Source organism: Schistocerca piceifrons, chromosome 3 (genome assembly GCF_021461385.2).
Source record: "Schistocerca piceifrons isolate TAMUIC-IGC-003096 chromosome 3, iqSchPice1.1, whole genome shotgun sequence".
In the NCBI taxonomy this organism is placed as follows: Eukaryota; Metazoa; Arthropoda; class Insecta; order Orthoptera; family Acrididae; genus Schistocerca; species Schistocerca piceifrons.
In genome coordinates this window covers 205746818-205759481 of record NC_060140.1, presented here as the reverse complement: position 1 = coordinate 205759481, position 12664 = coordinate 205746818, and the positions used below count along the sequence as shown (strand labels likewise).

Sequence of the window (12664 nt, the reverse complement as noted above, 5' to 3'; positions counted from 1 at the left end):
TGAGTGATCATCGACACATGAGATGCAGGATAGTAGGCAACTAGAAAGAAACTTTCTTTAACTTCAAAGTCAGAAATGTAGATTACGAGAGTTTGTTTAGTAACTAGCTTTTTCCCTGCAGCTTTGCCCACATATGCATTGGACTCATTGCACAAACGCCTCCTCCACCCTCTCTGTGTCCATCTCTTCCTTTCTCTATCTCTATCTCTCTGTCCAACTCATGCTCCCCCGCCTCTGCCCCCCTTCCTTCCCACCCCTGCCCATCAGCCCCTGGCCCTCCCCCTCTCTTTCCATCTCCTTTTGTCTTCATGTCAACCTAAACTGAGACATACCCATCTGTATTTGAAGCCCCTCCAAAACAGGTTAAAAAGGAGGCTGTTGCTACTCCAGCACACGCTTGCTGTGTGGGGCAGCCTACACGTCAGGGGTCGAAAAAAACCGTTTCTTGTTCCTGGTGTGTTGGCTGCTCTGTTAAGCAGGTCAATAAGGCAGGCTGATACCATTTCCACACAACATGCCTGTTGTGCAGTGTGTGTGTGTGTGTGTGTGTGTGTGTGTGTGTAAAAATTAATTTAAAAGCTTCTGAATTAATTCCAGCATTATTGATGCTGGGATAGATCTACAGTCTGTTGAATAGGTAGTCCACTTCTACAACTTTGAAAAGTCTGTGTATGAACATAAGATAAGTTTTATCATTGAGACAGTCTGCAGATAGGCTATAATAGATTTAATATTACGTTTGCACTTGCACTCACTGTTTTCAAGATATGCGCGATTCAGAATGTACTATACTGGGAATTATTTTTGATATTGCTGTTTCACTCAGTCGTAGTATCTTTTTGGGTGGTGGTGGTGATACATTTGTCACGTAATGAATTTTACACTGTGCAAAATTAAAGCAACAGTAAAATTTTTGTTGTGCAGTTCTACTCACTGACTTTTGGGCTGCCTTTTGTAACATCATTGCTATGGTGTATCCTGTGGTCAGTGTGTTATAGTTCATGTCCTGTAGGGAGGCAGCCCAGTTTTCAGCCATTCAGCACATCCCCTTCAGTTAACTGTTAGCAGCCAATAACATTCATTCTTTCTCCAAGCAGCTAGCTGTGAGTTGTTACTAGACGGAGAGATTCTCTCTCGTGCATGCTGCACTGTTGTTGTACATCCTGACAATGTAGCTTAATTCAGAGCAACTGAATTATTCAATCATATATCGATGTTCTTTTCTTGTAGCAGTGTAGCTGTGAATGTGTATATGTGAATGTTTGAGTGGGATTTCCAAATAAATACATCAGGTGATGGCAGTTAATGTGAAGTGCTTCACAAGCAAGTGAGTAGGTTTATTTACTGCATTTATAACTTTTTGGAATGTGAATCTGAAAGTGGGACTCTCATTTTTGACATTTTGAAAACACAAGAACAAACTACAGAAGCATGTATGTGCAACAGAACAGAGAATAGTAAAAAAAGTGTCAGCTGTAGAAACTTCAGGAAAATTTTATTTCCTGTCACCTGGAAAGCAAATCTAAATCATAAGAAACCTTGTAACACAAATGGATGGTTTTGACAATGATATTTTAAAATGCCCCATGTTTGAAATGTATGTAAGCAGTGAATACCCAACATTACAAGAACTTGTTACAGTTATGCATAAGAAAATTGGCTTCAGAGGTAGCTCTATGCCAGGCAAAGGATTATAAGACTTGGTTTCAGATATGTTAAGAAGAGAGTTTTTGATTAAAAGAAGTGACACAGGTGCGGCACGAACCACATCAGTTATAAAGATGCATGATACAAGAGGAGGAGGTAGTTCAACAGTTTATGGCTTTGATGAAATGTGGGTGATTTGAAATCATTCCATGAATACATGCTGGAAAGTGTATGATGGTACAGGAGTTTTAAAGTTCTCATATGAAAAGTTTCTCAGATGCTTTCTCACCTTCTGGTTTCGTTCATGAGAGTAAGTTTGTATTTAGGTGTAAGAAAAATAGCAGTGACTTCAATTTGGAAAAGAGTGCTGTCAGTTTCAAGAAGTGGTTCACTGAACAATGTTTACCATACCTTGCTTCGAAGTTAGTGATTATAATTACCCTGCCAGTTATCTTTCAGCTGTTACAGAGAAAACACCAAGCACAAACACCAGGAAAGCCGATTTTGTGCTCTTACTTAAAAATGAAAATATTCCGCACAGTTTAAGTTAGACTTGTGCAGAACTCCTGCAGACTGTAATTTGACTTTCTTGCATATGAATGTGATGACACAGTTTTGCATTCACTTACACACCACTGTCAGTACGGGTTGGTTCAAAATGAATATATGGGTTTAAAATCTTTGTAGCATTTATTACATTCAGTTTACAATTACAAATAAAAGAAGCTCAAATAGTTCTGTTTGTATACCACTGCACAAATGGAAGAGCATGGAGCTACCATGAGAGTGGAGAACACGTTGAGCAAGTGAGAGACTTTCACAAGTAGTGCCAAGATATCAGTTTGCCAGGCTAGTCATGAACGAGCAGTTCCAGTGAGGTATTTATGGAGGCTCTTAAGGAGATACTTTCAACTATGTCCTGATTGTTTGCAGTTCTTACAGACTCAAAAGCCTACAGACCACGGTTCATGTGCCAACTTTGAAAACTAAATGCTACTGCATGATGAAGATTTTCTGAATATTGTAGTCTTCAGTGATGAATTAACATTTCACCTAAGTGGAAATATCACCACACATAATGTGCGCATCTGGGGGTCAGCAAATCACCAGGGGATATTTTAACTGTCATACCCTGGCGGAAAGGTTAACAGTCAAGCAACTGTAACTGGTGTTTCATATCTTCATGAACTATAGCTCTTTTCTCAACTGGAAGAAGTTGAAACGCACAACTGTAGCAGAAAGATGGTGTGCCGTCTGACTGGCATAAACCAGTACCCAATTGGTTAAAAGATGTTCTGCCCGACTGCTGGATTGGCTGCAAGGGGCAGATGACAGAAATTGTTTTGCATGACCTCCACGTTCACACCCTATGTGGTGCCATGCGATTTTTATCTCTGGAGATTCATAAACCATCATGGGCATGTGTCTCCACTACCAGGTGATCTACCCGACTTCAAAAACAGCATTGTTACAACAATTACTCCAGACACACTAATCAGGGCTTGCAAAGAACTTTCCTATCGATTCGATGCATGATGAATGATGCTCGCATTCCACTAAGAGTCCGCTCATACTGTTCAGAGACTGTTTGAACAGAAGTTTCCAGGTATTCAAGTTCAGAATCATGATGAAGTTCACAAATTAGTGGATAAATTTCGTGAAATGGCAAGTGTTAAAGTCAGGAAGTGTAAACGATGACGTACAGTGCTCACAGAAGCTTGTCTTGATGACATTTCATACAGCCTGGAAAATTCCCCTAACATGTCTCTTAGATGTCTTTAGCAGTAAACACAAATATTGTGCAGCTCTTTACAAAGAGGTGCTAAGCTGCGTGAGCTAAAGCCTTGTAAAGTATCAGTAGTACAAGAACTTTGACTGGTGATCCTGTGCACAGGGTTAAGCTTTAATGGGTTTCAAACCAGTGCATGAAGATGAAATGGATCCTTACCTTATTTTGTTTTCAGGTGAGGCTTGGTTCCATTTACAAAGGTATCTTAATTCCCAATAGACCTGTTTTGCTTCATGAGGAACCCCTTCATGATCAGAAAATAGGGGTGTGGTATGCAGTTAGTGGCGACAGAATAGTAGGCCCAATTTTTTTAGTCACACAGTTAAAAGTGAAAGATATGTGCAAAACATTTTGTGACCGACAGAGTGAAAGAGAGCAAAGCTTTGCGTTTTTTAAACATGATTTGGCAAGGGCTCATATGGCAAATGATTCCTTGAACGCAATTCACGATGTGTTCGATGAAAGTGAGAGTGATTAGTAACAATATCTTGCCTGCTAGAAGTCCTGATTTAACTCCGTGCAATTTTTATTTGTGGGGTGCACTGAATGACAAAGTGAAAACGACAAATCCTCACACGATAGAGGAACTCAAGGATAATATCTGTGAATCAATTAATTCAATATCTCGGAGGTTATTACATTGTGTGATTAATAATTTCTTGAGTATGTGTAAGAAATGCATGGAAAATAATGGCACGCAGTTCCAGCATCTCCTTGTGTGACATGGGTGAGTACAAAATTTATGTGCTTATATTTTAAATGTAGTCATGCTATGCCACAGCAGTAGATGGCAACACGGAATCTGATCGCTGGGCAACGGAGCACTCACTGCCCAGCATCTACTGCACCTCACAGGCGGTCATCAGATAAATGGTACACCCCATATTAAACATATTGTCAAAGGAGAAAGTAAGCTTTTCCCAGCACATTGTCTGCTCTAATTTTTCATGAGAATGCAGCCCAATAAGTTCGTCAAAAACTCTTGATATTTCAACAAGTAAACATCTGTCATTTTCAAGGCATGAATTGCAAAATACCTTAAAATGACAGAGAGGGTTACCTGTCAAAATATTGTTAGTTTTCGACATTATCAATCGATATTCTCTTGATTTATTCACAGGAGATGTTTGTTTGTGTGTTCAGTGGATCATAAATACAGTCTCTCACTGTAATATCAAACGAGCTAGTTTACACTAACAATGCCTGTTGGCAATGAAAGATACAATAACATACTGACAACACTAGTTTCCGCTATCAGTAACTCTTTTCATACACAGTGATTTACATTTAACTAAAACTCACACACACCAACAAACATGCATTATACATATTTAAAAATTGTGTGGAGTAGAAGTTGTGTTGACCAAATACAGGGTGTTTCAAAAATGACTGGTATATTTGAAACGGCAATGAAAGCTAAACGAGCAGCGATAGAAATACACCGTTTGTTGCAATATGCTTGGGACAACAGTGCATTTTCAGGCAGACAAACTTTCGAAATTACAGTAGTTACAATTTTCAACAACAGATGGCGCTGCGGTCTGGGAAACTCTATAGTACCGATATTTTCCACATATCCACCATGCGTAGCAATAATATGGCGTAGTCTCTGAATGAAATTGCCCGAAACCTTTACAACGTGTCTGGCGGAATGGCTTCACATGCACATGAGATGTACTGCTTCAGCTGTTCAATTGTTTCTGGATTCTGGCGGTACACCTGGTCTTTCAAGTGTCCCCACAGAAAGAAGTCACAGGGGTTCATGTCTGGCGAATAGGGAGGCCAATCCACGCCGCCTCCTGTATGTTTCGGATAGCCCAAAGCAATCACACGATCATCGAAATATTCATTCAGGAAATTAAAGACGTCGGCCGTGCGATGTGGCCGGGCGCCATCTTGCATAAACCACGAGGTGTTCGCAGTGTCGTCTAAGGCAGTTTGTACCCCCACAAATTCACGAAGAATGTCCAGATAGCGTGATGCAGTAATCGTTTCGGATCTGAAAAATGGGCCAATGATTCCTTTGGAAGAAATGGCGGCCCAGACCAGTACTTTTTGAGGATGCAGGGACGATGGGACTGCAACATGGGGCTTTTCGGATCCCCATATGCGCCAGTTCTGTTTATTGACGAAGCCGTCCAGGTAAAAATAAGCTTCGTCAGTAAACCAAATGCTGCCCACATGCATATCGCCGTCATCAATCCTGTGCACTATATCGTTAGCGAATGTCTCTCGTGCAGCAATGGTAGCGGCGCTGAGGGGTTGCCGCGTTTGAATTTTGTATGGATAGAGGTGTAAACTCTGGGGCATGAGATGATACGTGGACGTTGGCGTCATTTGGACCGCAGCTGCAACACGGCGAACGGCAACCCGAGGCCGCTGTTGGATCACCTGCTGCACTAGCTGCACGTTGCCCTCTGTGGTTGCCGTACGCGGTCGCCCTACCTTTCCAGCACGTTCATCCGTCACGTTCCCAGTCCGTTGAAATTTTTCAAACAGATCCTTTATTGTATCGCTTTTCGGTCCTTTGGTTACATTAAAACTCCGTTGAAAACTTCATCTTGTTGCAACAACACTGTGTTCTAGGCGGTGGAATTCCAACACCAGAAAAATCCTCTGTTCTAAGGAATAAACCATGTTGTCCACAGCACACTTGCACGTTGTGAACAGCACACGCTTACAGCAGAAAGACGACGTACAGAATGGCGCACCCACAGACTGCGTTGTCTTCTATATCTTTCACATCACTTGCAGCGCCATCTGTTGTTGAAAATTGTAACTACTGCAATTTCGAAAGTTTGTCCGCCTGAAAATGTACTGTTGTCCCAAGCATATTGCAACAAACGGTGTATTTCTATCGCTGCTCGTTTAGTTTTTATTGCCGTTTCAAATATACCGGTCATTTTTGAAACATCCTGTATAATGGTTTGAGTTTGAAGTTAATTTTGTTTATATTAATTTTTTCTTATAATACAGTCCAAATCGCAATAAGTGGCAATTATTGCAGGCAGTTTTTGATGACTCTGTTCTTAGATAGTCCTCATTTTGAGAAACATTGTACTCAACGGCTTCACAGAGCTCCATCAGCTGTTCTCACATTCCAGTGTCAGGCTGACTAAAGCTGCTCAGCAGTGGACCCAATGTTGAGATGTGAAGTAAGAGTTCTTTCTCACAGACAATTGATTGAAATTTGTTTTAAAATCTATTATTCCCACCATAGATTTGAACGTGTAATATGATGTACCATAGATAAATGAATCTGATTGTTGTCTGCTTCGACACATGGCAACACGGAGTGTTTACCTGCTCTCAGCCGCCACACGCCTGCATGCTTCACTTCTCTTCCGCCTCTATGGTCGAGAGTGCCTTCCTACGTGATGTGGGCTGTAACGTGTGAAAGTGAAAAAAATCCCTGTTTAATAGTGTTTCTGTTGTTGCAGCTTACTGTTTGCTTCTAGTAGAAGCCTGCTTTTAATTTAAAATTTGTGAAAAATTATGTTATTGTGATGTCTTGGAAGTCAGTACCCCACTACAGTGATGGAAAATCAGATTTCTTATGGCAAACAGGAATGTAATCAAGCATACAAAAGCCTTCCATGATATTTTCTTTATCTTTTCAAAGTTTTTCAGTCTGATATAATTGGTCATTGACTCAAAGTAGAAGGCAAAACTGTGTGTTCACAATTTTTTTAGAAAAATGGCAAATTAAATTAAGTAACAACAAAATCATATAAAATGTTTGTCTAGAATCTGATTAAACACATTTTATATTCTCTTTGTTATTTTCATAGGTAAACAGCTTTTCTTCTACTTTTTCTACCATAGGAAATCACTAAACACAGTTACTTAAGGAGGGTAAAAATTAACATAATTGTCAGTGACATTCAGTGTTGGGTCTCCAATTGTGTGAATGAGACAGCACAGCTTGCATACACTTTTCAGTGTGTCAGCAGAAGTTGAAGTGTCATTTGAAGTGTAAATCGTGCATCACTGTCACTGAAGGTAAGAATTATTGTCAGCAAGGTGAGGTTGTCCACTGAATTGGCATACATCAAAGCGACAACATATGAACATTCAGTTGCTATCATGAGAGAGAAAACACTGAAGATCCTCCTCATAATTGTCGCTTGTGGTCAACAACACAAGCTGATAACTGCTTCCTATAGATTATAGCCCATTGTTACCCCAAGAAGAAAGCAATAGAACTGTTCTTCACCTTTTCGGAGGCACATAGGAAGGTTATGTTGTCCATTACAGTATGTTAACTGCCTCCACACACTGAATTTCTCCTCTGGGTGTCCATTACTAATTCCCTTGTACCATGATGCACAAAAAGGCAGGCAAGGGAACATCTGGAATGGACTTTATATCAGTGTCTTGAAATTCTCTCCATTGATGAGTGTAGTATTTGTCTGAAACCTGCTGCCCTCTCACAGGGAAGGTGGTGATGTAGCTAGGACTGAGACAACCAGTCAATTAAACTAGCACAAACATGAGGCCGAGGAAGCTGATAAAGGAAGATAAAGCAATGCAGGCAGGCAGGCAGTTTGTGTTTTGAAGGTCCCATGTCTCTTCCACTTGCTGGGACACACATGTGCCCCGATAAATTGTAAGATGTCTCGAGTAGGGTTTTTGCCGGTGCTTATGATGCAGTTACATGAAGTTGGACCTACAGTGCTGTATCCAGAACTGATGTTAGTCCTATGTGCTGGGTGTGGGGAGACAGTCCAAATAAGAGTCATTCCTGTCATTGTGTGAGTTGGAATAGTTTTTAAGATGATGGACAGCAGTGTAAAAAATTGTTATTATTGAAAAATTTGTTATTAGTGAAAAATTTGTTGGCATTTGTACATGTTAACTGGCATGTGCATCCACTTCACTGCACTATGAATGCCAAATTTCAATATGATCTTGTGTTTAATGTTTGTGACACAAATTGACTGTGAAAGGAATTCAAATAAAAATATTATCCAATTTCCTATGTATTTGAATATATTTTTTCCCAATTTCTTTTCTTCAATAAATACTGCTGAACTGAAGTTGCATCTCTGTATCCAGTTCCAACACTATCTGTATCATAACTGGTGTTTTTCTAGTAGAAAGTACGAAATGAATAAAAATGTTTTAAAATTCTAGCTACAGATTTCTACAGACAAGTTATAACTTCTGAGATTCCACAGAATGTATCCATGCTACAGGTGAAGGCAGCTGTCTATGAGATGAACACTGAGTGATAACTACCTCATCATCAAGATACTGAACCCTAATCTTCCCTTTTCTTCCCCTTACTACCAGACAGCTGAATTTGTTCATCATATATTGGTCACGAGTTCACTGTATGTATAAAATGATTATCCACATAGCCGCTCTTCCACGTGTCAAGTATGCTAGCGCCAAGACCCAAGTCACACCAGTATTCAAGAAAGGTAGTATGAGTAACCCTCTACATTACAGGTCCAGGTTGTTAACATCGATATGCAGTGCGAGTTTAGAACATATATTGTGTTTGAACATTATGAAATATTGTGAAGATGGTGGCCTATTGACACAGTCAGCACAGGACCTATGCTGCTCCATATCTATATAAACAATTTAGGAGACAGTCTGAGCAGTTGTTTGCAAATAATGCTGTCGTTTACTAGTAAAGTCATCAGAATATCAAAACAAATTGCAAAAAGATTTAGATAAGATGTCTGTATGGTGCAAAAACTGGCAGTTGATCCTAAATAATGAAGTGTGAGGTCGTCCACATGAATGCTGAAAGGAACCTTTTAATCTTTGGTGACATGATAGATAAGTCAAATCTAAAGGCTGTAAATGGAAGTAAATACCTAGGAATTACAATAATAAAAAAACTTGAATTGGAGTACTGCTGTGTGGCTTGAGATCCTTACCAGATAGGATTAATGGAGTACATCGAGAAAATTCACAGAAGAGCAGCAAGTTTTATATTATTGAGGAATATGGGAGAGAGTGCCACAGACATTGTAAAAGATTTGGGTGAAAATCATCAAAACAAAAGTGCTACCCATTGCAGTGGTATCTTCTCACAAAATTTCAGTCACCAACTTCCTCCTCCATAAGTGAAAATATTTTGTTGATACCGTCCTACATGAAGAGAAATGATCATCATAATAAAATGGGGGAAATAGCAGCCCACACAGAAAGAATAGGTGTTTTTTCCCACACACTGTTAGAGAGTGGAATAATAGAGAATTATTGTGGAGGTGGTTCAATGAACCCTCTGCAAGGCATTTAAGCGTGATTTGCAGATGTGGCTGGTGATCCCTTTGTAAGGATGTTCCTTTAGGACAGTCTGACAGTTTCAATAGAGAAAAGCAAGTGTATCTTTGGGGAATCCGGTGAACCAAAGGAGACCTTACAAAACTGTTATACAACCTTGTCTTGAATGATGTTAATCTGCCAACAGTCCTTATTACAACAAATAAGGATTGAAAAGATTCTTAGTTGTGGGGGAATTTAACGAGCTGTATAAATCAGAAAAGCCACAGTGCTTAGCATGAGATGATAAAGTTACCTTCAAAAATGTTCAAAGAATATATTATTCTCTCTCGTATATAGTGTTAAAACTGTAGAAATTAGGACACACATATAAGCATATTTAAAATATTTTTTGTGATCTTAACTTCAGTATATCTGTCTGTTGCTACTTTTGCTATTAACACTGTTGTTTCTTAGCAACGAATTCATTAAAAGCAAATGTATATTTGTCATGGATACACATGTAAGCCTATGACCTTTAATAGAAACACACAATTTGTATGATTAATAGCTTAAAATTAACAGATAGTTACAGAAATCATTGTGGGATCACTCCAGCTTTCAATTGTTCAAGTAATGTTGAATTTCATAAGCAGATAGTGGATAGGGGAAGATCAGGAACAAGATTTGAGTAAAGATAGGTTTTTATACATGAGATCAGTTTGATTGGAATTTTCTGCAGTACACCAGTTTGCAACCAGCAGCATAAACACGTGCACGCGCACACACACAGCTGGCCGGAGTGGCTGTGCGGTTCTAGGCGCTACAATCTGGAGCCGAGCAACCGCTACGGTTGCAGGTTGGAATCCTGCCTCGGGCATGGATGTGTGTGATGTCCTTAGGTTAGTTAGGTTTAATTAGTTCTAAGTCCTAGGCAACTGACCTCAGAAGTTAAGTTGCATAGTGCTCAGAGCCGTTTGAACACACACACACACACACACACACACACACACACACACACACACACACACACACACACACACACACACGTACGTACACGTACGTACGTACGAAAGACATTTGGACCTCCAATCAACTGTTGTTTATTGAACTGTCCAGCCAAATCAATGTCAATAGCTTTCAAACTGCGATACACAGGAAAGCTGCGCCGCCAGCGACGTCGCCATGCACGTCGCCGAGGCATTGCTGTGGCACGTTAAAACAAGTGAACATAGCAAGCCAACGCCCAGCGAGACACCCACAGCTATGCGTCCGCACTCCTCGACGTTCGCAGAGCGAATGACGCTCTGTGCTGCGGCGCAGCTGCAGCCGCCAACAGCCCTTCTCATGACGTCAACGTCTGGTCAGCGCCAGCGCGCCTTATCAGAGTGTTGCGCAACCGACCGGACATGAATTATTCTGCAACACGGGCCTAGTAATACTAGGGCCCGTGTTGCCCGGATTTGAATGTGCGCCACGATTTGAGTCGCGCGCCACAGGCTATTTAGCCGCCGCGCTCGCTGCTGCGCGGCTTGTGATTGGCTGGGTAGCCTGTGGCGCGCCACGATTTGAGTGGCGCGCATTCAAATCCTGGCAACACGGGCCCTAGTATTACTAGGCCCGTGTTGCAGAATAATTCACGTCCGGTCGGTTGCGCAACACTCTGATAAGGCGTGCTGGCGCAGACCGGACGTTGACGTCATGATAAGGGCCGTTGGCGGCTGCAGCTGCAGCTGCCATGTCTTCCATGTTAAAATTGTGAAGATACAGGCAGAGGTCAAGCCTGAACTAGTCAGTCGACAACACTGCCAACTTGGGAAAGCAATTGCACAGTAGCCATTACCAGATGCTTTGTCTGCTTTGCTGTGCTTTGTGTTGAGCATTGCTTGTTGTCTTTCCTTACTTTGAAAAGAGTGAAGAAACTAATCCTTGTCCATTAGGAGGTTAGAATACAAATTCACAAGAAAATACAGGATTGATGATCCCTATGGCCATATATCAGTTGTGCTTTCACAGAAGCACAAGACGTAGTTGTAGATGGCCAGTCCTCTGAGAGCGAGATGGGGGCTTGTTCTCCTGTATGTCTCCTCTCCCCACAGCAGCAGATGTTTGTGGTAGTTTGCTGTCATAGCCAACTGGCAAGTAAAAGTGCCTGCACTATGGTAGTTGCACATGTTTATAAATAACAGGGAATAATAAGCTGTTTATGTAGCCTCACCCATTCACAATCTGTGGTTATCTAAATGTTATTTCAGGTAGCTCTGTCAGTGGAGTATTATCTACAAAAAACAGGTATTAGGCTTAGAAATGAGCATTGGGCAGTTTTATTCTGTCAAAGATCTAACTACTCTAAACCTCTACTCTATAGAATGTTCAGTGTATATTCTTGTTAATAGTATATAACTGCCCTCTAGCACTGCATTTAAACACCAAACAATTCCTGTGGATAAATTTTAGCACTATTTATTTTATCATCCCGATGTCACTTCCTCTTCCAGTTTCGTTTGTACTAATTAGTGAAATTTTTTTCCTATATGTTCTGAATTATTAGTAGTTGTTTCCTTGAGGGACACACAGCTTTAAAGAAATATTATGATGTTGTTGTTGTATATTATTGTTTTCATTGCTTGAAGAGTGTGACCCAAACACAAGTGCTGGTTTTTGTGTACCTTTCGCAGGCAGAATGTGTGCAGAAGAAAGATCTCATTTAATGGGATGCTCTTGCTCAGCACTATGCAAAATGAATGAAACAGTTATTGTGGAGTTTTTCTACCCTCTCCTGTTGCTATTGGAAAAGTAGATTGTGGAAATGTTAGAGCTTATGTTAAACATCTGAATTCTTATAATATTTTTGCATACATAACTACTTGTAGCATGAACGAGCTAGCAGACCATGCATGTGAATTTGCGTTTACTCGCTGTTGAATAATGAGTGATTGTACGTTGAGAATCTCTAAAACAGACCTCTCATACACATTCTAAATAAAGAGTAGAACATTAGCTGTG

General features: G+C 40.5%; 1 protein-coding gene across 5 annotated transcripts in view; it reads left to right on the top strand.

The window, feature by feature from the left end:
• Positions 1–12664, top strand: part of LOC124788020 (dynactin subunit 1) — a 162658-nt gene that overhangs the window by 55425 nt on the left and 94569 nt on the right. The gene's annotated exons all lie outside the window — the stretch shown is intronic.